At 43.6% G+C, this 25,228-nt stretch overlaps 1 protein-coding gene and 1 non-coding gene across 2 annotated transcripts in view; both read right to left on the bottom strand.

Annotated features, from left to right (window-relative positions):
• The window catches only part of MSH3 (mutS homolog 3), a 197,679-nt gene that overhangs the window by 134,403 nt on the left and 38,048 nt on the right, over positions 1–25,228 (bottom strand). The window lies entirely within an intron of this gene.
• Positions 881–1,062, bottom strand: LOC142441863 (U2 spliceosomal RNA). Its single transcript, XR_012783168.1, has one exon. It is a non-coding gene; the product is annotated as a U2 spliceosomal RNA (small nuclear RNA).

Raw genomic sequence — 25,228 nt, 5'->3', positions numbered from 1 at the left:
TCCCTCGGGACTTCCTTGCTCTGCTCCCCTTGCTGTTCTTTTGCATGCTCTTAGTGTTTTACCTCAGTGTGAGGGGGTCAGATTGGGCACAATTCCCACATTGTATCTCTAGTGTTGTCCCCCATAGGGCTATGTATGGGTCAGTGAGGGACATCATGTCTCGTAGTGGGGCAAGCCATATGGTCCTCTCTCTGCACTGCTCTGAGCAGGGATATCGTCCTAAAGGCTTGGTGGGCCAGGATGTGCTCCACTCTCTCTTCTTCCCCCTTCATTTGCTCCCATGTGCTCTGACAGACACATCCCTCTCCCTGAGCTGTAGCTTTGGTGCTGTCCTTCTTCTGGGGGAAGGGGTGCCTGCTCACGTAGTTGAGACTGGGGCCGGCCCCTCAGACCTCTCCACTGAGGAACCACAATTTTCATAGACGAAGCAAGTCTTGCTAAAGGCTGATCAGCTACTCTAGGAAAACTCACAGGGCCTCTTCTGTGTGCAAATCCTGATAAAAATAATATTGACCAAGTTCCAACCTGCCCGGCTGAGTGATTAATTCTCTCCTCTGGAAATTGAAAGTAACAGAATTCAAATTGAATCAGAGAGTCAGATGTCACACAGTTCAAATGTCTCTGTATTAGAATTCATATGTAATTATTGATTTTGTCACTGCTCATTATAGGAAACTACTGCTTGTTTCATAGAAGACTATGGGACTTATACAAAATTGTAAATACAGATGACCTGGAAATCTAGTTCCTGAACTAGAGATCAGCATCCCTGAACTAGAGATTGGTACGCCTTTTAATGTTTATACCTAACTGAGGTTCTCTAGAAGGTGGCAAGAGTAAGTAATGGGAACAGAAGGGGAACGGGAAAATGATAACAAACACTTGCTATGGAAGGATTGTTCTTACTTAATAAACAACTTCCCAAGGACCTTTACAACCAGAAGAGAACTGTCCAAACTGGTGCATTGTTTTTAGGGTGTATCTGAATCACTGGTTCCAGAATAAAAAAGAATTTGACTACAGCTACTACACTTGATCTTAGCCAAAAGGCCGAGAAGCGATAAATTTGACTACCAGCTAAAGAGAGACAGAATATCTGTGGCTAAAATATGAAGAGTTTCTTCATATTTTCTGAATATGAAACACCCAACTATGTCCCTAAACAGCACTTCTCGTTTACCCAGGAGCCTTTGCTGGGTAGAAGTGGACACTCCTCTCTAGACACAGCGGAGATTCCCATCAGCAGTTTGGCTCAGACCACCCTATGGTTCCGCACATTAAAAAGGAACCAGGCCATGCTGTGGCATGTCTGGGCAACAGAGGAGGTTGTGTTAGGCCACGTTAGGCCAGAGAAACAAATCCATGGACACTCATATATGTGTAAAACAGAGCTTTCTATCAAGATGTAATTATATATCAAGCAAATATCCCACCCCAGTCCCAGTCAAGTCCTTAAGTCCAAAACAAGTCCATAAGTCCCTCTTCAGACTCACGCAGCCACGTGCAATGAAGCAAAATGCAGGAACATCACTGGCCGATGAGTGCAAAGTCCTGTGACTCCAGTGGAGGTGGTCCTGGCAGCTCTCTAATGACTCGATAACAGGAAGGTGAAGGCAGAGAGAGAGAGTGGGCTGACTCCAGAGCCATTTATCGCAGTGCCACCTCCAAAGCTGCACCCTGATTGACAGGCTACCCTTCACCCATACACTTCTACATCTTCAAGTTGATACCAAATTATGTAACTCACACAGAGGTGGATTATGTCCTGGCTCTCTGTTTTGCAACTAACGAGTAGTAATGGACTTGCATCCTCCTGCATCTTCAGTGGGCTATTCTCACAGGGACCCGGATGCAAAACAGGGAAGCCAGTATGCAAAGCGCTGCCTTCTGCAGTATGTGTGTGTTTCTGTGTGTGTGTGCGTGTGCATGCGTGTGTGTGTGTGTGTGTGTGTGTGTGTGTACAATGAGGCAGCAGCAGGAAGAGTTGGAGAACGGTCCTTACTACTGCAGTCCTAGCTGCAGAATGATTGGCAATATCAACAAGAGCAGCCTCAACAGTCCCAGCATTGTTAGAAGCAGCTGTGGTCCAGCAGCAGCAGCTTTGAATGCACCCACGTCATGGAGATCTAGGGCAGCAGTGGCCCTCTCTTGAGTCCCAGGAGTAGAGTTGGTACACAGAGTCTAACAGGAGAGTCATTGTGCTCTCAGCTGCTGCAGGCACCTCCCCCCATAGTGGTCAGGTTCCCACCACTGCCTCACCTCTCAGGCAAAATCTGCAACCTGGCACCTCCGAGCAATCTAAACCCCACCTGCAATGGCTCTGGGATGAGTGGTTTACTGGGACCCAAGCCTGGGGCTGGGGATTTGTATGCAGGACACGGCACTAGGATATAAAGAACAATAGCCATAGGTTTTTCCAATCATTATTACAGCAGCCCTGAGAAAAAGGCCACTCCAGCAGTCTGATCACTGAGATACTGAGCTACTATTAATCCCTTTGGCTAGAGCATCAAGGCCCAGCAGTGTTCTAGCCTGTGACTATGCCAATTAAAGTACCCTGGGGAAATATTGGACTAGGGCATGAAGTGTAGAAGCCAACAATCACCAAGGCAGCAAGGTAACCGCCAAAGAGCAGTTGCAAACTCCAAAACACCACGCACTTCAGAAGGATGTTCTCTCCCCCAGAGCCAAGATCTCCAACAAGAAGCGGAACAGCAACAGGGGCTGCACTGCAGCATTTGGAGCCCTGGATACCAGCCTGCAACTGCAGAGCTCTCTAGTGGGCATGCGGCATGGTCTACAACGGCTGCTCGGCAGTCAGCCCACCAAAGCCCTGACTGTGAAACAAAACGAGCCAAACGCATTGCCATCAGCTCATTCCGACTCACAGCGACCCTCCAGGGCAGAAGAGAACTGTCCCTGTGGGTTTCCACAGCTGCAAATCTTTGTGGGAGACAAAACCAAACAAATGTGCAGATCCTATGTATCCCGGCTAGAGACAGTGCTCAAAGGAAAAACAGTATCATCCTAAATGCATTTATTAACAAAGAGTTGAAATAAATGAAAGAATACAATGCAGAAAAAGAAAGTAGACAAAACATAATGAAGCTAAAAGCAGAACTTTAACCTCCCTCAAAAATTAAACCAGAAAAATAACAGCATCAATATGTGCACTCAAGAGGAACGTCACAGAGCAGGAGAAAGCCCTCAAGCAAGAACCTTAGCTAACTTACGGGAGTTGGAGAGTGTACAGCACACAAAATGAGAACTAATAAAAGTGAGATTCATTTTAAGCAGTGCAACAGGATAAATTAATAGATTCATTCAGGGTCCATTTAAAACCTGACCCTACATAATATATTCTCCAGCTTACTGCCTTCCAGGTCAATGCTGACTTATAGGATGGGCTAGAACTGCCCCTGTGAGTCTCCAAGATGGTAACAACTCTATTGAAGTAGAGAGACCCATCTCTCTCCCACGCAGAAACTGGTTGGTTTCAAACTGAGAACTTTGTGGTTAGCAGCCCAATGCGTAACCATTACGCCACCAGGGCTCCATAAGATATATTTTAGAAAAGATCATTTATAAAAACTGCATTAGAAGTAGTTTGAAAAAACTACTTTCCCTTTTTAAAAAAATTATAAAAACACTCCTCCTCTAAACAAGCAAACAAAAACAAAAGTGACAACCTCCTATGTTTTCACAGAATTCTCCCAAATTTAAGGAAAAAAATAAAGCTAAAACAGTTTCACACTGTGGGAAGAGAGCACAATATACTCATACATACATTTGATAAATAAAGCTATAAATCTATTTATTAGCAGCATTTATGTGACAACAAAATATTTAAATCAATCTAAATTATCCAAATCTATAGGTACCTGTTAAACAATTTATATCACAGCAATATAAGGGTTAGGGGGTAAGAGAGAACGATTTTATAGTCTATATGGAAAGACAGGAAAATGTTGGCACTGCTAAGCACAAGGTCAGGAGCTCAAGGCCACCAGCCGCTCCTTGGAAGAGAGATGGAGCTCCCTGCTCCTGCAACGACTGGTAAGTCTTGGAAACCCTATACAGGGTAGCAATGAGTTAGAACTGATACCAGGACAGTGGGTTTGGTTTGGGGGATTGTTTGCTTTTTAGGGTAAGACCTCTGAAATTTATTTTTGAAGGGAAAATAAGAATGCGCAGAACAACACATATAGAGCACACTACCGGTAGTGTTTTTAAAAAATATATAGTTGGTCTTCCTTATGTATGCACCAAATATGACTTGAAAGTGAAATAAGCAGTGGGCATTGGTGAGAAAGCAGCTGGTTAAATGAGGGACAAGGATGAAAGAGAAACTTTTCACTTTAATGTCATTTACACTCAGTTTGGAGCAACTGGTATAAACTACTTATTCAAAAAATAAATATTGCTTATTAAGAGAGAGAGAAATAAACAAATACTGGCAGGTCTCACACAAGTGAGGTCTCATGTTCTTCAACTCCCTGAGCTTGAACCTAGGGAGCTGGGAAGCCAGGGCAGCTGAAGCCATCCAGCCTGCTACAGAGCACGACACGAAGTCAAACCTACAGGGGATAGCAGAGGTGGCCCTGGAGAGAAAGAAGAGCCCCTCACCCCCATGTCCAGTCTTCCTTTACAATTTCCATTTATGTGTGCCCCCGAAAATTCACTTTGACTTTTAAAAACTCCATAGAAAAGCACTAGAAAGTATGGGAGTTAAAACCAAAGAATCTCTTACTGTCCATAGACATACATAGATGCAGTCATGGGGATAGTTTCCTAGGAAGATGGCAACCCCCATGTGGCCACAGGGAAGCCGGCACCGAAGACAACAGTGATCATCCGCTGGCAAATCTACCTCACTGCAAACCCCACTAGCAAAGGCTAAGTGCCTCAACCAAGGTTCCACTGGGGACCAGAAACTAAAAGCAGATTTACAACTAGAGACCATGCAGGGACAGAGGGAGCTGAGTAAGAAACACACCAGATCCAACCTCCAGGAGAGAGACTTGTTGGAGAAGTCCTGGAGGACTGAGAATGAGAGTTTTATGCCTGAAGCCCAGGAAGAAGTGGAGGTGAGCAGCCGGGAGCTGGGCCACTCAAAAGATCCAGGAGGGAAGTCTTGCCAGATGTACGAAGTCTGTACTGCTGCCGTCGAGTGGGCTCTGACTCAGGGACTTCAAACCTTTCAAAACCCTTCCTTCGCTTGTTCTGTGCTTCTGATTATAAAGGTTGTTACTGGTTGTTGTTTGGGTTTTAAGTAAAGAACCATCAAAAACTCCTCATTTGTCTCAGCAAACTGGCAGCCAAGTATTTCTGTCTGGAATGAGGGTTGGAAAACTGCGCGGATGAGAGCACTCAAACTTCAGAGACCAGGGGGAAAGGAGAGCCTGGAGAGGGTGAGGGAATGGAGGCAGCAAGCCCAGGCCTCCAGAAGAGATTCATGTCTGTCCTAACCTCCCAGCTCTTCTTCCGTCTTTCTGAGAATCTTCTCTGAAGACACAATTCTCTCGTGGCTATCATTTAAAACCTCCATTTTCTCGTAATCTCTCAATCCACCGGGTCCCTGGTCCTTTTACCAACCTTCTACATTCCACACCCTCTCTAGTTTCACTCAACCAGACTCACCTCCCAAGACACATTCCTGGACAAGGAGCCAAGCATTGGGATAGCCTGTGCATTCTACTGGGCTCACGGGACTGTGGTTTCTAAGGTGATTTCTTTACATCTAGCACTGTTTTGTTTTTAAACACACATGCTTTTTACCAGAAATGTTAGTGCCAGAGGGATGATACAGAATCGTTCACAAAATGAAACTCACAGATACCAAGTCAATTCTGACTCATAGCGACTCTCTCTATAGAACAGATTAGAACTGCCCCTGTAGGTTTCCAAAGCTGTAAATCGTTATGGGAACAGAGAGCCACATCTTTCTCCTGTGCTGACCTTGAGGTTAGCAACCCAAAGCATAATTCACTATACCACCAGAGCTGGTGTTCACAAAATAGTAACCAGTTATTCTTTCAAACATTCTTCACTTGAAATCCAGAGCAGAGGTTAAAGACGAAACAAAACAAACACCCAGCCATATAATATTTTTTTAGGAGGCCATATAACATCCCAAACCAGACTCACAATGAGTAGAGCTGCCCCTGTGGGTTCCCAGGATGCTCACTCTGCACAGGGGTAGAAAGCCTCGTCCTGACCCACAGTAAATGGTGAGTTGACGCCACTCACCTTGTGGCTCGCAGCTGAAATGTGCAGCCCACCAAGCAACTAGCTATCTAACCTTAAGCAAACGACTTAAAAGCTCTACTTCAATTTCCTCATCGATAAAATGTATGTTACAGTAGTAGTTTCCTACTTATGAGGGTGGCAATGATGGCTAATGAAGTCAATATAAATAAAAACTAAAGCACTGAGAACCGTATCTAACACATAGTGCTAGCGATTGAAATCACTATTAACATTATTACCAGAGGAGGATAGAGGTACTAAGCACATGCTCAAGGAAATGAAAGAGAAGGAAGAACTCTTTAGAATATACCTAATTGGGTCGGGTAGCCCGGAATTAAAGATGAGAGCAATAAGGAACAGTCCCAGGAGCAATCAATGTTAATTCTCTACTAGCACCTTCTCCACTCTGGGGCAAAGCTGGGGAAGGCTGGAGAGGCTGTTAATGAGATTCCAGACGACAACGACCATCCCCCCAGCCCACCAAATGCCACCTCACCCACTGCTGAGACTTGAAATGTCTTGCAATGGGCAAAAGCCGCTTCGTTTCATAAGTAGAAATAAGAGACCGAAATGAAAAGGTCACTTGAACAGCAGTCCTCCCGCATAAGAGAACGCAAGGCACAGAGATGCGTATCTATACTAAGATTTCTCAGCGCTTAGGAAAGGTGCCTGGAGATGAAGTGGGTGACACGGTTAACAGTTCAAAGACATCAGCTGCTCCTCCGGAGGAAGATGAAGTCTCTACTCCTGTAAAAGATTTACGGTCTCAGAAAACCACAAGTCAGAATTAACTGGATGGCAGTGATATATTTTGTTTTTAATTAAGGAAAAATGAACAACAAAGATTGGCAAACTCTAAAATCCATGAGTTCAGAATGTACTAACTGTGCATTAGTTCCCAAATGGTTCCACTTGCTCAGTTTCACACACGCACGCAGACACCTATGCTGCACCCTCCTCTAACTGCATCAGGTAGGATGATATTAGCATGCAGGTGTCCAGAGTTTCTATCCCACCCATGCTTCTAATATGCGGTAAATAATTTATGACAAGAAACTATTTTAAATGAAAGCCTGAAAAAAATCAATGTCTAAAATATCCAATGTAGGAAGACAAAAATCTAGGTCACTGTTCAAAGGCAAATTTAAAATCAAGCCTTTGGCACCAGCATAATTCAGCATGACTAGAAAGGCTTTTATACAAGTGGAAAACAACTGGACATCTGTATGGAGGAAAACAATTCATTCAAAATAAGTATACCCCCAATTAATTCAAAATAAGTACAGACTTCAAAGTAAAGTTAAACTATCAAGTTTCCCGAAGAAAACACAGAAAAAGTCCTTACAATCTTGGTCCAGGTAAAGATTTAATAGGACACTAAAAGCCTTAGCATAAGCAATAAAGAACTTGGAAAACCAGATAAAATTAAAGCTTTCTGTTCACATTGAAGAAAATTAACGACAAACAAAATAGTTGAGACAAAGATATCCACAATATATACTATATGTATTTATTATGTTTACAAATTGTTATTGTTGCGAGAAAAACAAACCAAATGCACTACCATGGGGTCTGTGAGGACTCATAGCAACCTTATAGGGCAGGGCAGAATTGCCCCTGGGGGTTTCCAAGATACGTAACTCTTTAAGGGAGTAAATAGCCCCTTCTTTCTCCCAAGGAGTGGCTGGTGGTTTCAAACTGCTGACCTTGCTGGTAGCAGCCTAAGGGATAACCACTACGCTACCAGAGCTCCTTTATTGTTGCTAGGTGGCATCAAGGCAGCTCCGACTCATAGCGACCCCATCTACAAGAAAACAAAACACAATCCAGTCCTGCTTCATCCCCAATTATTATGTTTGAGCCCCTGGTTGCAGCTAATGTTTGAGAATCTTCCTTTCTTTCATGGACCCTCTACTTTAGCAAGCACGGATGTCCTCTTCCAGGGCTGGTTTCTCCTGACAACATTTCCAAAGTGTGTGAGACGAAGTCTTCACCTCAGAGGAGCACACTGGCCATCCTTTTTCCAAGACAGACTGCATTAAAAATGTGCTAAAAAACTCGGTTTATACAAGAGTATATACGGTATATATAGGAATATATGTACGCATACGTGTACATGTGCATGTGTGTATATAGATAAGCAAAAAATTATTATCCAGAATGTATACAGCCTTCTTTACAATTCAGTGAAGAGACAAATAATCCGATTGTTTTAATGGACTACAGAAGATAAAGGGTCAATGAGCACATAAGGAAAAGTTCAACATCTTCAGTCATCAATAAAAAATAAATCAGATCCATAATGAGATGCAACTTTCCCCCTTCTAAGATGTCTACAATTGAAAAGGCCAAGACCTGGGAAGGCAATGGGGCAAGCACCACTGTCAGACATTGCCGGGGAGTGCAGGGGGAGAGTGGAAAATGGGGGAGCTTTCATTCTGGTGTACACAGAATCACTATCAACCAGAACTCTACCCTCCAACACACACACATATAAAGAAAATGTATGAGCCCCCCTAAAAATTTACTACACTGTTCATAGCAGCTGGAATATCCCCAAACTCGAAATAGCCCATATGTTCGATAGGTGAATGAATAGGCAACCACTGGCATGCTCATGCAATCTGCTATTACTACGCAGTAGCGAGCAGCAAGCCACCGGGACACACAATACGCATGGCCCTCTGGGGCATTGCGCTGAGCAAAAAGGAGCTCTTTGCAAAGGCACGCTCACTGAAAGGATTGCATCCATAGGAAATTCTAAACCCATCTAAGCTGATTTATATTGACAGAAATCACATCAACAGTCACTTGGAGCGAGAGGTGAAGATTGAGAAAAAACGATTGAAAAGAGGTACAAGAAAACTTTCTGGGAAAATAGAAATGGCCCATTTCTTAATCTTGGCTGTTGGTAGACAAATATCTAATACTGGTGTGCACATTTGTCAAAATTGGTTTACACACAAACTTAAAATATACTAATTTTATTTCATTGTATATAATTGTACTACATGTGTATATGTATGTATATGTTTATACTTCAATAAGGCTGACTAAAAAGAAAGCTTTTTATAGGCCATAAGTAATGTATAGCTACAATTTCCTATTAAAATATTAAGACTAATTATTTCATATACAAATTTGTATTCCAAGTATATTTGGGACAAAGATTCTGGGTCCAGCACGTATCCAGCATAAAGCACCATGGAAAGGAGGAAGAGAGAGCGTTTTAACGAAAACTACATAGATATCAAAACGTACACTCTAAGTTTGCATGCCGTGAGATGACACTAGCTTCAATTTCATACACTATTCATAACAATTTAATCTAACATAATGAAGGAGCCCAGTTTGTGCAGTGTATTAAGTACTTGGGCTGCTGGCTGCTAACTGCAAGGCCTAAAACCCCAAACCCAAACCCAAACCCACTGGCATCAAGTTCTTTCCAAGTCACAATAATCTAATACAGGGTTTCCAAGACTAAAATATTTAAGGGTGCAGATCAGCACAAGTCTCAAGGCGCAGCTGGTGGGTTTTGAACCTCCAGCCTTTTAGTTAGCAACCCAATGCCTAAACCACAGTGCTACCGGGGCTCCTTAACTGTAAAGGAGGTGGTTCCAACCCCACAGTCTTTCCCCAGGAGAAAGATGAGGTTGCTTGCTTACATAAAGACTTACCATCTTAAACACCCTAAGGAGCAGTTCTGCTCTGTCCCACAGGGTCGCTAGGAGTCCGAATTGGTTCTATGGCAATAAGGTATTATGTCATGTACGATACTACCATCCTAAAACACAGTAATTTTTAAAAATAATTAATGCTTCAAGTGGTTCAAAAATTTTCCCAATAGTAAAGACAGCAGTAAAAATGATGCAGAATCATTACCTGAAATAGTTGCCTTTGAGAAAAAGCAAAATGAATCAGGTGTTTCCAAGAAACCTATAGTCTTAGATAATCCTGAACAGAACTATCAACATTAATACAGTTTTATATGAGAGGAAATTCTTCTCATGTCTGCTTAGAAGCATATTCTCAATAACAGACACAAAGTCAAGACAGGTTCATTCAGATCACAAGCCTATGGGACAACAACAAGGGCATTAATAGGTTCATGCCTATCTCAGACAACACAAGCTAACGAACCTTCTTAGGGTTTCTCTAGACATGCTAACTCCGATATTATCCCAAGGAAGAATGGCTTCACAATCAGCTGACTAACTATCTGGATTCGTGGTAGAATATTCAAATTTCACATTAACTAAATGGTATATCCTTTACAACTCAAGTCAATAAACCTTTCCTCAGCAAGTAATGTCAGAGACCAAAATAGGAGACAAAATGAAAAGAGATCCTTGCCCTATGTGTTGCCCCAATGTCTATTTCCTAATCCGTGGTACATTGGATGTGACTGTGTTTGGAAAGAGGGTCTTCAAAGATGTTATATGTTAACATCTGCTACACCAGAGAGAAGGACAACCCACCTCCACACCAGCCCACAGCCAACTGCCATAAGACAGAGGTCGGACACGCCCCAGGCTCCCCCATTCTGACACCAACCACTCTACTTTCCTGACAGTTGATATGTTGCAGCAGGCACAGAACTCAAAACTATATGGGCTTATTAGAGAAGTCAGGAGTTCTGGTGGCATAGTGGGTTACATACATTGGGCTGCTAATCCCAAGGACAACAGTTTGAAACCACCAGCTGCTTCAAGGGAGAAAGGGGGGGCTTTCTACTCCCGTATGGAGTTGCAGCCTCAGAAACTCTTAGGGGCCATTCTACCCTGTCCTATGCAGCTGCTATGAATTGGTATCAGGTTAATAGTATTGGGTTTGGTTTTAGTAAAGTTACCAAAGTTACCAGGTTACCAAGCGCCAGGATCAGCAAACAGTAAGGATACAGTCATTGGTCCACAGCAACCCCTCTCCTCAGCCAACAGCCAAGTCTCTGTCTGGTCCTCAGCTTCTCATTTACATGGTCCCTTGGCCTCTGTCTCAGTTGGCCAGGAAACTCACCCTCTGCTCTGCCTCACAGTCTCTCCGTTTCAGCACTGCTCCTATGCTCTGTCTCACAGGCTCCTTTGCCTCAGCCTCTGGTCTCAGCATGGCATTGCCTCGGCCACTTGAGGCAAGGATTTAGAACGTGCTCTGCTGGTGCCTCTTCTCCCTTGATAGCCCCAGGAATCCTGGCTCTGCTTCCAAGAAGGATGTCTTATACACAGGGGAACTGCAACCCAAACTGATCCATCCCCTCTATTTGTGTTTCACAGACACCCTATTTGCAGAGCCTCACCCAATCATTTGGTGGGGTTAACAGCAACTTGGGTAGAAGAGCCACATTATGAATTTTCCCTTCAACACAAATACATACGATTTTTTAAAGACATGAGGAAAACACATTGCACAAAATGAGATTAGCTTTAAAATGGTAGAAAAATGAATGCATGAATGAAAATAACATTTATTTTGTATGTCCAGACAGTCATAAACTCATTGCATAGATTAACCAGTTTAATCCTGGCCACAACCCTATGTAATAAAACTGCCTGCCATGGAGTAAATTCTGACCACAGTGACCCTACAGGGAAGGGTAGAATTGCCCCTGTGGGTTTCTAAGATTGTAACCCCTTACAGGAGTGGAAAGCTTCATCTTCCATGCAGAGAGGCTTGTGGTTTTGAACTGCTGACCTGGCAGTTAGCAGCCTAGTACATAAACACTATGCCACCTGGGCATCATGTAATAGTTACTCTTACTATACACTTCTATTTGAATAAGGAAATTGAGTCACCGGTTAAATAACCTTTCAAGATTCGCAGCTAATGTGTACGGAAGCTAGGATGCATGCAAGACTGGCCCCAAGCTGTGTACTCACACTCCGAGTCTACACTGTCACTCAAGGCACAAGACTTGTCTACAACATCCCATCAGTCTGGTATAGCTAGGGCTGAAAGAGGGGCTCGGGGACCAGTGGGCGAAAGCGCGCTATACTTCAGGCCTCAGGTATACATTATCACCTTACACAAGTAATGGTTTTGAAAAATCAAACTTTTGTAAAATAGATACTTTTGGTTTTTTCTGTATAGCTTCCTATTTAAATGCCAAATGGAATTTGAAACTCCCTGAAAGTCCACAAATGTGAGCCTCCTGTAAAACAACTTCCCCACCCCCTTAAGAACAGACTAGTCCATTCTGACTGAAGGAGACCCCGTGTGTATCCGAGTAGATTTCAGAGGCACATCCTCACACCATTCTAGCTTTAGCTCGGCCAGTTGTCTGTCTAACCGCTGAGCTCACTCATCTTTTACCCCACACAGAGAATCTCCCACCCTGCTTGTCCCATGACTCATTCCTAATGCACATATACTGGCCCAGAACCTCTGAGGATGATGAAAGGGAAGTCACAGAGAGTCCTTAAGCGACAAAGGGAATTCTGGAAGGTGAGGCTGCGCTCCAGAAGCACCCGGAGCAGAGGCAGCCCAAAAGGGTAAAACAAAAGTACTACTTTGCCATTTCTGAGGTTAGAATCAAGACTCCCACAAACATTCCGTATCACCATGGGACACCGTTTGCCTATAGAACTCCAGGGCTGTTTCCTACATTTAGAAGCATTTGCCTCTGGAATCAAACTTTGTGAGAAACCGTCGTCATATCCATGTGTTTGTGCAGCACTTTGACAAGGGTGTTTCTTCTTTTGTAGGATCATGGCCAGAGTGGAGCAAAGGTACATCCCTGCAGGACAATCTCTGCAGCGTCGGTACAGGGGGAAAGCGAAGGGGCAAGGGGAAAGGCCAGCAGGAAGGGGCTGGAAGCGTCTCTCCTGCTGGAAGCAGAGGTTTCGATGTGCACAGACCTCGAAATGAACCTAAGCAGGCCCCTGCGTTTGCAACCTCAAGAAAATGACAGCGTACCGGGAGAGGCTACGCGCTGTGTCTTTCTATAGGAATAAGTAGGTGGGAAGGAGGCAGTATGTGACGATCAACCGACAGGCCAGGCTGTTCCCACTGTGCTCTGGAAAGCAGGAAAAAATGGGATCCAGTCAGTATGGGTAGGCACTTCTCTTGTCTTACTCAATTTAATCACCCACAAGAAGAGCTGGTGATATCTGGGGGTTGGAGTTAGGAGTTACATAAAAGAATGCAAAGTATACTTACCTATAAAGTAATTCATACCTACATGACACCCTGATTTAGTAACCACAAATTACTCAGACTCTTTTAAAAAAGACAGTAATCACTATATCAAGTACTTCTAAATTGCCTGGGATTTCAGTCAGAACCATTGCTAACATTCACATTCCGATTTGCAAAAGTTATGTCTCTTTAACAATCTTAAACACCTGTCACTTTCCAGCTAGTCTGAAAAGGGAGGCAGAAGAACGTGGGCATCCAAGAAGAGAGGTGCTGACCTGACTCCAGCCCAGCAGGTGGCCACCTTTGGACAAAAGGCTCTGTAAAGCCCAACCCACTTGCAGAAAAGCATCTTCATCATGGTCCAGTACCCACATGTGATTGTTAGGTTTTAACTCTCTAGGCTGGGCCAGGACTCCCCCAGAATATGATTTGACAGTGCACAACTGACTGATGGGGTCTTCTGTGAAGCAGCCAAGCCATTGTGGCAAAACCAGGGTCGAGTGCCACTGCCTTCATCTGGCCACAGTTTTGATACAGTTGAGAGATGCTTCGTTCGGGGCATGGCCTACTCAGGAGAGATCGTCAGTGTGCAGAAGCTAGCTCCCGTCTACTGCTGGATCTGGATCCTGCATCTGGTTTGTCAATCTGTTCTACTGCCTGCCGATCCTGGGAGCCATAGGGGACTGCCGGCCTTGGGTTCATTCAGCCATCTATCAACCAACCTGCAGTTGTCCTGCTTCCTGTTCATCAGCCTCTGAAGCTACAGGAGTCAAGAGAAGCCTCCAGCTTAACATCTGACCTATGGACTTGACCAGACTGGATGTATCCATTTCTACCACTATGTGAGTCAGTTCCTGATATAAATCTCACCCTATAGACAGATGTGTACAAGTAGCACTGGTTTTGCTGCTATAAAGAGCCCGGCCTAACGTAGCACATACATGGACATGTGTGTGTTGTCTCCTGCTACCACCACAAAGTACAACAAACAAGTGGCTTATTCAAGAGAGTGGAATGTTTGCAGGAGTTTTTTGAAGCTCCCTTGTAATAATCCGCATTTAGCAGGGGTAAGAGGTCCGACACAGGTCACCCTGAGTTAAAAGATGTGGGCCAGGGCTGGGTTCCTTTCTGAAGACCCTCAGGGAGAATCCATTTCCATGCCTTCCCCAGCTGTTCGCATGCCTTGGCTGTGGTTCCCTTGTTCCATTTTCAAAGCCTACAGGGGCAGGGGCATGCTCCCACGTCACTCTGACCTTCCCTGGCATCCCTTCCACACCTGAAGGAACCCTGAAGTTACGTTTCAGGATGATACACCTCTATTGTAAGGTCGGCTGATCCAGCCTGCAACTTGACTCCCTTAGCCAAGTAATCTAACCTCCTCCAAAATTCCAAGGCCCAGAAATGTCTCCCAACTCCCACCCACCACTGCCAACGAGTGGCAGAGCAGAACGACCCCCACAAGGTTTCTGAGATTATCCATCTTTACGTGAGCACACACCCTCCTCTTTCTCCCACAGAGCAGGTGGTGAACTTCAAACACAGACCATCAGGGTAGCACCCAATGCCTGACCCACTGTGCCACTAGCCCTCCTTTTCATTCTGGCTGGCCTATATAAATAGATCATGCCGCTTTAGCTGTGCTAGTCTTCTCATTTTTAAAGCAGGCATAGTAATATACCTGCCACAGAGGATGTTTGTGAAGATTACTGTGTTAAGCCGGGTTGTCTACAGAAACAAAACCAGTGACACTCAATCTAAGTATAAGATTCTTTACATCAAGAAAGAATCTCACAGCAAAAAGGCATCCCAGTCTGGGCCGACTCAAGTCCACACACCTGCCGCTACCCGGAGTTCTCTTCAGACTCATGCAGCTGCAGGCCAACGACACAGAAAGGTGAAGTGGGGAGCAGGCAGGTGACAGGTCGTTGAGTGGATCGAAGGCTGGTGGAAACACAGCAGGGCACCAGCAGTTCTCAGGGGCACAGAGGCAGGCACAGAGACCCATAAAGTCCCAGGGAGGAGGAAGGCAAGGTGGCAGAAAGGAATCATCTCTGTCCTATCTTGCTCTTATACAAAAGGCCACACCCATAAGGAGGTGTCACCAAGATACCATTTCATTCACAGGATTGACTCCACTTCTACCCAGAAGAGTCTAATTGACAATAATCCCTGACCATCAATATTGCATAAATTAATAGGAGTAAGGGTGACAGAAGGTACCTGGTAATATTCTTTTTAGACCCACAATTACAAATTCTCATATGTAAGTCTTTAAAAAAAAAAGCTTTTCTTTCACTGAGTAATTTCTTTTCCCAAACATCCTTTAGTCAAGTGTTACCTCCCCTTCCAAGGCCATCTCTTCATGAAGCTGCCCTACATTCACAATAGCTCAGCCATCTAATTTAGCAACTACTGAGCCCAGCCGCTGAGGATGTGAAGTGTGGACAGTCAGAGAGGAGATGTGCTGTCAGTGCAAACTCACACTCACAGGGACCCTACAGTGCAGAGGAGAATTGTCCCAGGGGGGCCAGAGCTGTGGTTCCTATGGAAGCAGACAGCCACATCTTTCTCCCATGGAGAAGCTGAGCTGGTGGGCTCAAAGAACCACAGTCGTTCAGGGAACAGGCCTGCATCTTACCTGCTGCACCAACAAGGCCCTCAGTCCCTATGAGTCAAAATCGACTCGTGGCCACACATAGGTTTAGCTGTGTGTGTGTGTGTGTGTGTGTGTGTGTGTGTGTGTGTGTGTGTGTGTGTAAGGGGTGGGGGTGAGAGGAATGTTGTTAAGTAGAAAAATGCACTCAGTATGGAAAGAACATAAAATAACTCAATAATCACTTATGTTAACTACATGTCCTACAATGAGAGTTCAGACATGCTGGGCTAAATAAAACATTTTTTCAATCTAGGTCAACTGTTTCTTATTCCTTCTTTTTTTTAACTTTATAATGTGGATACTAGAAACATTTTAATGGCATATATGGTTCACACATGTAGATCGCATTAAACTCCTACTGAGCCGCAGACAGAATCTTCTTGCACAAATGGGGAAGAGCCATGAACCTATGAATCTCAGTAACATCCATGGTGACTGTATAATATGTCTGTGAAGCTAAATTGAATGAGAAACATTATTCAGCTAATGTGTTGTTGGTATGCCTTTACTGTTTATAGGAATGACCAGCAGTCAGCTTGTCTTTAGAGCACCCAGGACTGCCATATGCATGCCATTTCTTTTATAAGTATTAACACAAAACTGGTCTCAGTGAAGGGAGGCCTGTGGGGCAACGGGTGACACACTGGGCTGCTTACCTCCAGGTTAGCTCTGAGGGAGAACGATAAGGCTTTCTACTCCCATAGAGTTATGGTCTCAGAAACCCACAGGGGCAGTCTACTCTGTCCTAGAGGGTCACTAGGAGTCAGAATCAATTCTATGGCAGACAATGAACCCTAATGAGATGGAAGTGAAAGGTGCCCCAAGTGTTCGACTTCTCCAAAACGCTACACCACCCCATTATCCCTGACACCAACCATCAATCCTCCTTGCAGTTTTCCCCTCATGTCCCTAAAGTCAAATGAAAATTCACCGCAAGCAAGTCAACTCACACTCATAACGACCCTGCAGGACAGGGTAGAACTGCTCCTGTGTGTGTATAACACTATAAATCTTAATGGGAGCAAAACACCAAAGAATGGCTGGTGGATTCAAACTGCTGACCTTGAGCTTAGAAACTTAGTGCATAATTCACTGATACCAGGGCTTACATTACGCTAGGTTCTGCAATTCACTGAAATGCCTCACAGAATTGTCAGTGTCTCACAATTCACTCGTGAATTGCCAAGTAAATGGTTCATGTGATTGTGGAGGATGGCAAGACCCAAATCCAAAGTTCAGACATCTGTCTGAAGGACCCCCTCATTCACACTAACTGGGGCTGTGGATTCATCCAGAATTTGCACATGGATCAAAAGGCAGCTGTGCAAACACAAGAGAAGACTGCATAGTTTAAAATTAGGAAAGGTGTACATCAGAGTGGTATCCTTTCACCATACGTATTCAATCTGTATGCTGAGCAAATCAGAGATGCTGGATTATATGAAGAATGGGGAATCAGGATTAGAGGAAAGCCTATTAATGACGTACAATATGCAAATGCCCCCACCTTGCTTGCTGAAGTGAGGACTTGACCTATATGCTGATGAAGATCAAGGATTACATCTTCAACATGGATTAGAACTCAGTGGAAAGAAGACCAACAGCCTCATAACTAGCCCAATAGGTAACAGCATGATAAACAGAGCCAAGATACAAGTTGTCAAGGATGTTGTCTTGCTTGGATCCACAATCAATGCTCATGGAAGCAGCAGTCAAGAGCTCAAGAGATACTGCATTAGGTCAATCTGCTGCATAAGAACTCTTTAGAGTACTGAAAAACAAGATTGCTACTTGAGGAATGAGGCATGCCTGACCCAAGCCATGGTACTGCTAACTGTCTCATAAGCACATGAAATTTGGGCACAGAATAAGGAGAGTGAAGAAGAATCAAGGCATCTGAATTGTGGAGCTGGAGAAGAACACTGAAAGTACCATGGGCTCTTAAAGGAAAAATGGATCTGTGTTGGAAGAAGTATGGCCAGAGTGCTCCTTAGAGCAGAGAGATGGCGAGACTTCATCTTCCAAACTTTGTACATGTCAGGAGAGACCAGTCCCTGGAGAAGGACATCAAACTTGGTCAAGTAGACGGAGAGCAAAAAAGAGGAAGGCCCTCAAGGAGGTGGACTGACCCAGTGGCTGCAACAATGGGCTCAAGCACAGAAGCACTTGTACAGATGGTGCAGGGCTAGGCAAGATTTCCTTCTGTTGTGCACAGGGTCAGGCAAGACTCCCTGGCACCTAACAATAATGAAGCATTGCTCCCGTGAGAGATAAAGGGTGAGGTTCCTGTGAGCCTCTGATCACAGTATGTGAGTCAAGCAATCGATACGTACAGTTAACTATATATTTCAGTTTAAGAAACCTAATTTCATATATATCATTGAATCATTAACACGGAGTTCACAAATAACACTAATTGATGCCTTCATGAAGCCAATCCAACAAAGGCATTTTCTCCATGAACATGTCCTAGACTTCTTGCACTCAGAAACACGCGGCACTTTAGGATGCTTGGGGACTGTTTTATAGAACACAGTCTCCCAAAACAGGGCACAAAAGTACAAAGAATGTGCAACTAGGTCCAAGTGAGAAGGCACTTGCTTACAGTATAAATGATGTAACAAGAATTAACAACTGTTTAACCTCGTCTGGGAATGTGCATTTCAGGCAATTCAAATGAGCAGGAATGTAAGTCTGGAATGTACTGATTCTGAGGTTACAAAAATATGTTAGCAAGTAGGTGAATTCATAGGCAGAGAGAGTGCATGCCTAATGAAAATCAACTCTGTATTAAATCAAAGAATGCCAGAAGGGTGTTCTTAAAGAAAGAGAGGTAAGGGGTGCTGAGAGAGAAGGGGAGAGGAAAAAGGGTGGAGGAGGAAAAATGCAGCAGGATTTCAATGCTTTAAAGACTCAAAATTTCAGCGAGTGGCTAAAAAGTTTCACACACACACAAATAAGAGGGGGAGGAAATTCCTGGGCTGAACATAAGAGATAAGAGAATAATCCACAGAGTAATAAGAAGAAGAAAAAAGAAGGAAATTAGGATGATATCTCCCTGCTTGCCAGGGCAAGAGTCATTGAAAGAACTAATGGGCAAATCTAAACTCACAAAGGTCTGGAGATAAGCAAACCCAAAGCAGGCTCTGAACTTGCTAACTTTACTTGTATGTATGTATTTTTAAGCTTAAGGGACATAAATAAACAGACCTCTGCCAGTGACTTGATTCCAACTCATAGAGACTGTAGATCTTCACAAGAACAGAGAGGCTCATCTTTCTCCCACTGAAGACATCTTTAAACAAGTAGGAAAAACAAAGAAAAAGAAAATTCCAAAGAAAGAAGACATAAAATCCAGAAGACAAATAGCTACAGGAATTAAGTGAGCAAAGCGGGGTTTTTGTGCTTCATGTTGCTGCACAGTTGCCCCCTAATAATAGTGTAAGCCGGATTTTTTAGCATCGAATAAAACTTGTGGCCTAAGGCGGCTTTGCCACTTACTACAGGCTTGCTATGAGTCAGAACTGACTCAAGGGCAGTGGGTTTCTTATTGTGGGGAAAAGAGGTAGAGGGTGGAAGGAGGGTGGTGGGGGAAAGGGGGAACCAATTACAAGGATCTACATATAAACTCCTCCCTGGGGGACAGACAACAGAAAAGTGGGTGAAGGGAGACATCGGACAGGACAAGATATGACAAAATAATAATTTATAATTTATCAAGGGTTCATGAGGGAGGGGGTGCGGGGAGGGGGAAAAATGAGGAGCTGATGCCAGGGGCTTAAGTGGAGAGACAATGTTTTGAGAATGATGAGGGCAATGAATGTACAACTATGCTTTATACAATTGTTGTATGTATGGATTGTGACGAGAGTTGTATGAGCCCCTAATAAAATGATTAATATATATATATATATTTTTTTTTTTAAAGTGCAGTAGGTTAAGCACTGGGCTGCTAAGCTAAAGGTTGGTGGTTCAGATCCACCCACCATGGGAAAGAGGGGCTGGCTGTTCTTGGGAAGACTATCATGTTACATCCCTAACAACGGCTTTCCTCATCTGACAAGGTCGCTACGAGTTGGGTTTGACTGGGAGAAAACATGTTTAGGGTATTAAAACTGATACCACAAACCTCTAGGCGAAATCAGAAGGAGAAAATGTTCTTTAAGTAATGAGAAAACTTTTATGTAATTAAATTCTCAACCCCAAATGAACAGGTGTATTTATAAAAACCAGGTAGGATTAGTAAAACAAACGCTCATCTCATATAATTGCTTCCAAGCTTCCTATTCAAGCAGCCTCCTTGGGCGTTCACTGAAATAATTAGTAAGGTCACCCTGTAGATGCCTCAAATGCTGTTTCTTCCTATTCAATTGCTAGCAAAAAACCTATTGTATGCACGTCCCATTTAATATTTCCAAGTGCACATATTCCTGAAGAGTTACACAGGAAGCTTGTTATTATCTGAAGCCTACAGCAAACACTCTAGAATTGTTGCTGATACCTGCCATCAATTCCAACCCAGGGTGACCCTAAGTACAAAATAGTGAAACTTTCCACATCCTGCGCCATCCTCACAATTGTTAGATTTGAGCCCAATTTGCAGTCACTGTGTCCATCCACATCCTTGAGGGCCTTCCTCCTTTCTCTACGCCTCTATTTTACCAACGTGATGTCCTTCTTCAGGGACTGGTCTCCCCTGACAACATGTCCACAGTGGGTAAGATGAAGTCTTTCCACCCTTGCCTCTAAAGAGTGCTCTGGCCACACTTCTTCCCAGACAGACTGTCCTTTTAGCAGCCCATGAGCCTTTCAATATGCGTAACTAGCACCACGATTCAAAGGTATCAAGTGACTAAAAATGCACTGCCATCAAGTCGATGCCACCTCATCGTGACCCTGTAGGGCAGGGTAGAACTGCCCCGTGTTTTTGAGATGGTAACTGTTTATAGGAGAAAAGCCCTGCCTTTCTCCCATTGAGTGGTTTAAAACTGTGGATCTTACAATTAGCAGCTGAATACAAAGCCACTACACTACCAGAGTGCCTTATCAAATGACTACCTATTAATTTATCCTTTTATTAACCCGGGTGTTCAGATCTGTAGGTGAAGTATGACTATTGAAAGTGATAGCTTGGCATACAGACAGCCAGCAATACCAAGAGAACTACTGCACATACAACTGAATTCCCCCCAAGGGAGGAAACGCGGTGCGCCATCAGGTCAATTCGACTCCTAGCCATGCTGTGTGAGGGAGTGCAACTGCCCTGGAGGGCTTCCTTGGCTATGATTCTTACGGTGGAAGAGTCCCAGTGGCATACTGGTGAAAGAGTTCCGTCACTAATCAAAAGGTTAGCAATTGAATGCCACAAGCATTCAGTATCTTTCTTTTCAGGAGAAAGCAGCAGCAGCCTGCTTCCATGAAGATGTGCAGCCGTAGAAATCCTACGGAGCTGCTGTAGTCTGTCCCATAGGTCATTATGAGCCAGAATCAATTCAATGGCAGTGGCATTTTAAAAAATGTATTCTTAACTAAAACCGTATTCTTAACTAAAACCAGGTCTTTCCTCCCACGGAACAGCTGGTGGGTTTGAACTGTAAAGCCCCGAATCAATTACTTACTCATCATCATTTTATTAAACGAATAAATGTAAGTCAGATTTTGAATACTAGCACATTCTCTCTTCAAGTGATTTCTTACACAGACATCCTACTCCTGTTTATGAGATGTTTGCTATTTAATCCATTACCATTGTTACTACCACAATTTCCTTAACTGCAATTTCAAAATACTTAGATGAAATTCCTGCCTCATGGCAAACAATAAATAGGATGATAAAGAAATCAAGTTTGCATTTGTTATCTATTCTAGAAGTGAGTAATGAAGGAAGAATGAGGAAGGTGGGGTGAGAAAGAAGGACAAGAAAAAGGAAATATTTCCTACAAGCATCACAAGAGAAAACATTTTACATGCCAGAGATGACGGCCCAGGTACACTCGACCCATCTTTAAAATGGTCCCTTCCCTGAATAATGTTCTCATGTGGATTCTATTGTTTGCTTCATTAGCGGTTTCCTGTAAGAACCTGCAAGGAAGGGATCTTGTTTATTTTTTCATCCTCACCACTCAGTAAAGAATTTTGCACACAGCAAGCGCCAAATCCATGTTTTTAAGAATGAATTAATAGTGCACAATTTAGAGAATATAATCATAAGCTGAGGACCTACTGGAAGCGTCTATCAAATACAGAGATTTTGTAGAAATAGGTGATTAAGAGGAGAGTCAAGTAGAATTTAAAATTAACAAGCTAGCTAAATTAATGAGTCTAAAGGCAGAATAAAAATTGTTAATAGGAAAAGTAAGCTATGATGGAAAATGGAGAGCAGTGCACCTTTGTTGCTGTTAGAAACTCTCAGTTCTGCCGCATAGGGACCCTACGCACAGCAGAAGGAAACACAGCCCGATGCAGGGCCATCCTCGCCATGGTCTCAGCTTATCGCTGCAGCCACTGTGGCCGTGCAGCTCATCAGCGGCCTCCCTCTCTTTCCCTGCCCCTCTACTTGCCCAAGTATGATGTCCTTCTCCAGGGACTGGCCTCTCCGGAGAACACGGCCAAAGTGTGTGAGACTCGACTCAGACTCACTGTGCTTGCATAAAAGGAGTGTTCTGCATGCACGTCTCCAAGACAGATTTGCTTTTCCATTCAGCATCTACGGTACTTTCAAGATTCGTCACTAGGAGCATAGCTCAAATGCATCGATTCTTCTTTAGGCTTCTTTATGCAAAATCTAACTTTCACATGCATATAAGGACCTTAAAAATACCATGGCTTGGATCAGGTGAATCTTAGTCTTCAAAGTCACCTCCTTGCTTTTCAACCCTTTTGAAGAGGTTTGGTGCAGATTTACCTAATGTGCCATTTGCTCTCTTGACTGTTGACTGTGGAGCTAAGCGAGATGAAATCTTGATAACTTCAACATTTTCTCCATTTGGCATTCTCCATTTATCACAAGGGCCCACTGTGAGGATTTTGGTTTGGTCTATAGTGAGTTGTAATCCAAACTGAAGGCTGCAATCCTAGATCTTCATCAGCAAATGCTTCAAGTCCTCCTCACTTTCAACAAGCAAGGCTGCATCATCCGCATGCCGCAGGTTGTTGAGAAGCCTTTCCAATCCTGATGCTGCATCCTTCTTCACTGATATGGAAGCTTCTCTGATGGCTGCCCAGCATACAGCTCGAATAAGTATGGTGAGAGGACACAACCATGTTGCACATCTTTCCTGATTTTAAACCACACAATATTCGCTTGTGTTCTCACCACTGCCCCTTGACCCATGCGCAGGTTCTGCATAAATACAATGAAATGTTCTGTAATTTCCATTCTTCTTTCAGGAAGTTAATTCCCTTTTGAGGACTTTAAATTCATCTAAAAGTTTGGCTTTGGATAGTCTCTTTTTCTTCTTCTTAACTCAAGGCAATTCTATCTATATTGGATTTGCCTCAAATAAATGTCAGAGCCTATATCAGAAGTGAGCCCTGGTGGCGCAGTGGTTAGGAGCTGGGTTGTAATGCTCTAGTCTACCGTTCAAAACCACCAGCCACTCCATGGGAGCAAGAGGGAACTTTCTACTCCTGTCAACAGTTACAGTCTCGGAAACTCTCAGGGGCAGTAGTTCTACCCTGTCCCACAGGGTTGCTATGACTTGGCATTGACTCAATGGCCATGAGTTTCTGAGTATATGAGACAAAGTGTGGTAGTTACATAATCTGGTGTCAATTTGGGATTTGAGAGGATTGAGTAAAGGGGTGGAGTCGAGCCTGTCAATTGGATCATGGCCAATGAGGCCTCTGTGTGGCCATGGCCTTCTCCTGAGGTTTTTGGGAACTCCTTTACTTTCTTCCTTGGAGACAGAAGACACTTTCTCTCTCTGCTAACTCCCTGTGAGATATCCCTGAGGAGAAGCCACATGGACCTACCCTGATGCAGCCCTGGAAGCTAGAGAAGCCACACAGAAATCCCTGCCAGCACTGAGATGCTTACGCCACTGGATCCAAACACTTTCTACCCATTGGCGTATGATCATCCTGCACTCAGTGTCATTGCATGTGTTTCATGAGTCTGAAGTGGACTTTATAAAAATTGGATTGGACATATGGGCTAACATTGGATTTATGGACTTGATTTGGCCAGGCTGGGACATTTTCTCAATATTCAACTGCTCCTGTATCTAAAAACCTTTCTTAAAAAAAATCTTTCTTATATATAAATGCATGTCTATTAATTTGTTTCTCTAGTCTACCCAGACTGACACACAAAGAGAGACAACTGTGGCCAGCACTGCCCCTCCCTGTGCATCCCTAGCTCCTGCCACTCCCCACTCCCTCATGGATTTCACCACACCTGCGAGCACATCGCCGATGCAACTGAAGTTTTTGTTCAATCTGCTCAGATTTGTTAACTCAATGCCAATTTAAGACTCTTTCTAAAAAGAAAAAAAATAGGACCTGATGCAAAGGGCTTAAGTGGAGAGCAAATGCTTTGAGAATGATTGGGGCAGGGAATGTATGGATGTGCTTTATACAATTGATGTATGTATATGTATGGATTGTGATAAGAGTTGTATGAGCCCCTAATGAAATGTTAAAAAAAAAAGACTCTTTCTACACCATAAAAATATATGAAATCACAGGATTGATTCACTAATTACACGTTTTCAATACACCATAAGTAAATATTTCATGACAGAAATGGTTATTTGTGAAACACTTAACATTGGCTCAGGTTAAGAGTACCAGGCGGCTGATGCCCCACAGAACCAATTCGATCCTTTCCCTGCTCAGTGGCTCCTCTTTATCCAAGGGCCCTTCCCTCATCGCTATCTTACCCTGGGTTCTCTGAATTCACCTGAGACTTGAATTTCCTTCAAGTGCATTTGGCCCATAATGTTTGTGGTTGGTTTTCTTCCTAATAAGATTTGCAAGAAGGTGACGTGGGCTAGGTATCGTGACAGGATGCTGAGAAAGAACTGGAAATTCTTTTTTGTGCTCGAATTGTCAATTCCTTGAAGAATGGAATTGTTTAAAAGACATTCTAACATGCTGAAATTCCAGGTGACACTACAAAAATAAAAAGCCATTAAATTTATAATAACTTTGAAAACTGCGTAGTTTTCTTTTTTCTTAATCAGATACAAACAT

The sequence above is a fragment of the Tenrec ecaudatus genome, chromosome 2 (assembly GCF_050624435.1).
Source record: "Tenrec ecaudatus isolate mTenEca1 chromosome 2, mTenEca1.hap1, whole genome shotgun sequence".
Classification (NCBI taxonomy): Eukaryota; Metazoa; Chordata; class Mammalia; order Afrosoricida; family Tenrecidae; genus Tenrec; species Tenrec ecaudatus.
This window is presented reverse-complemented; position numbering and strand designations above follow the sequence as displayed.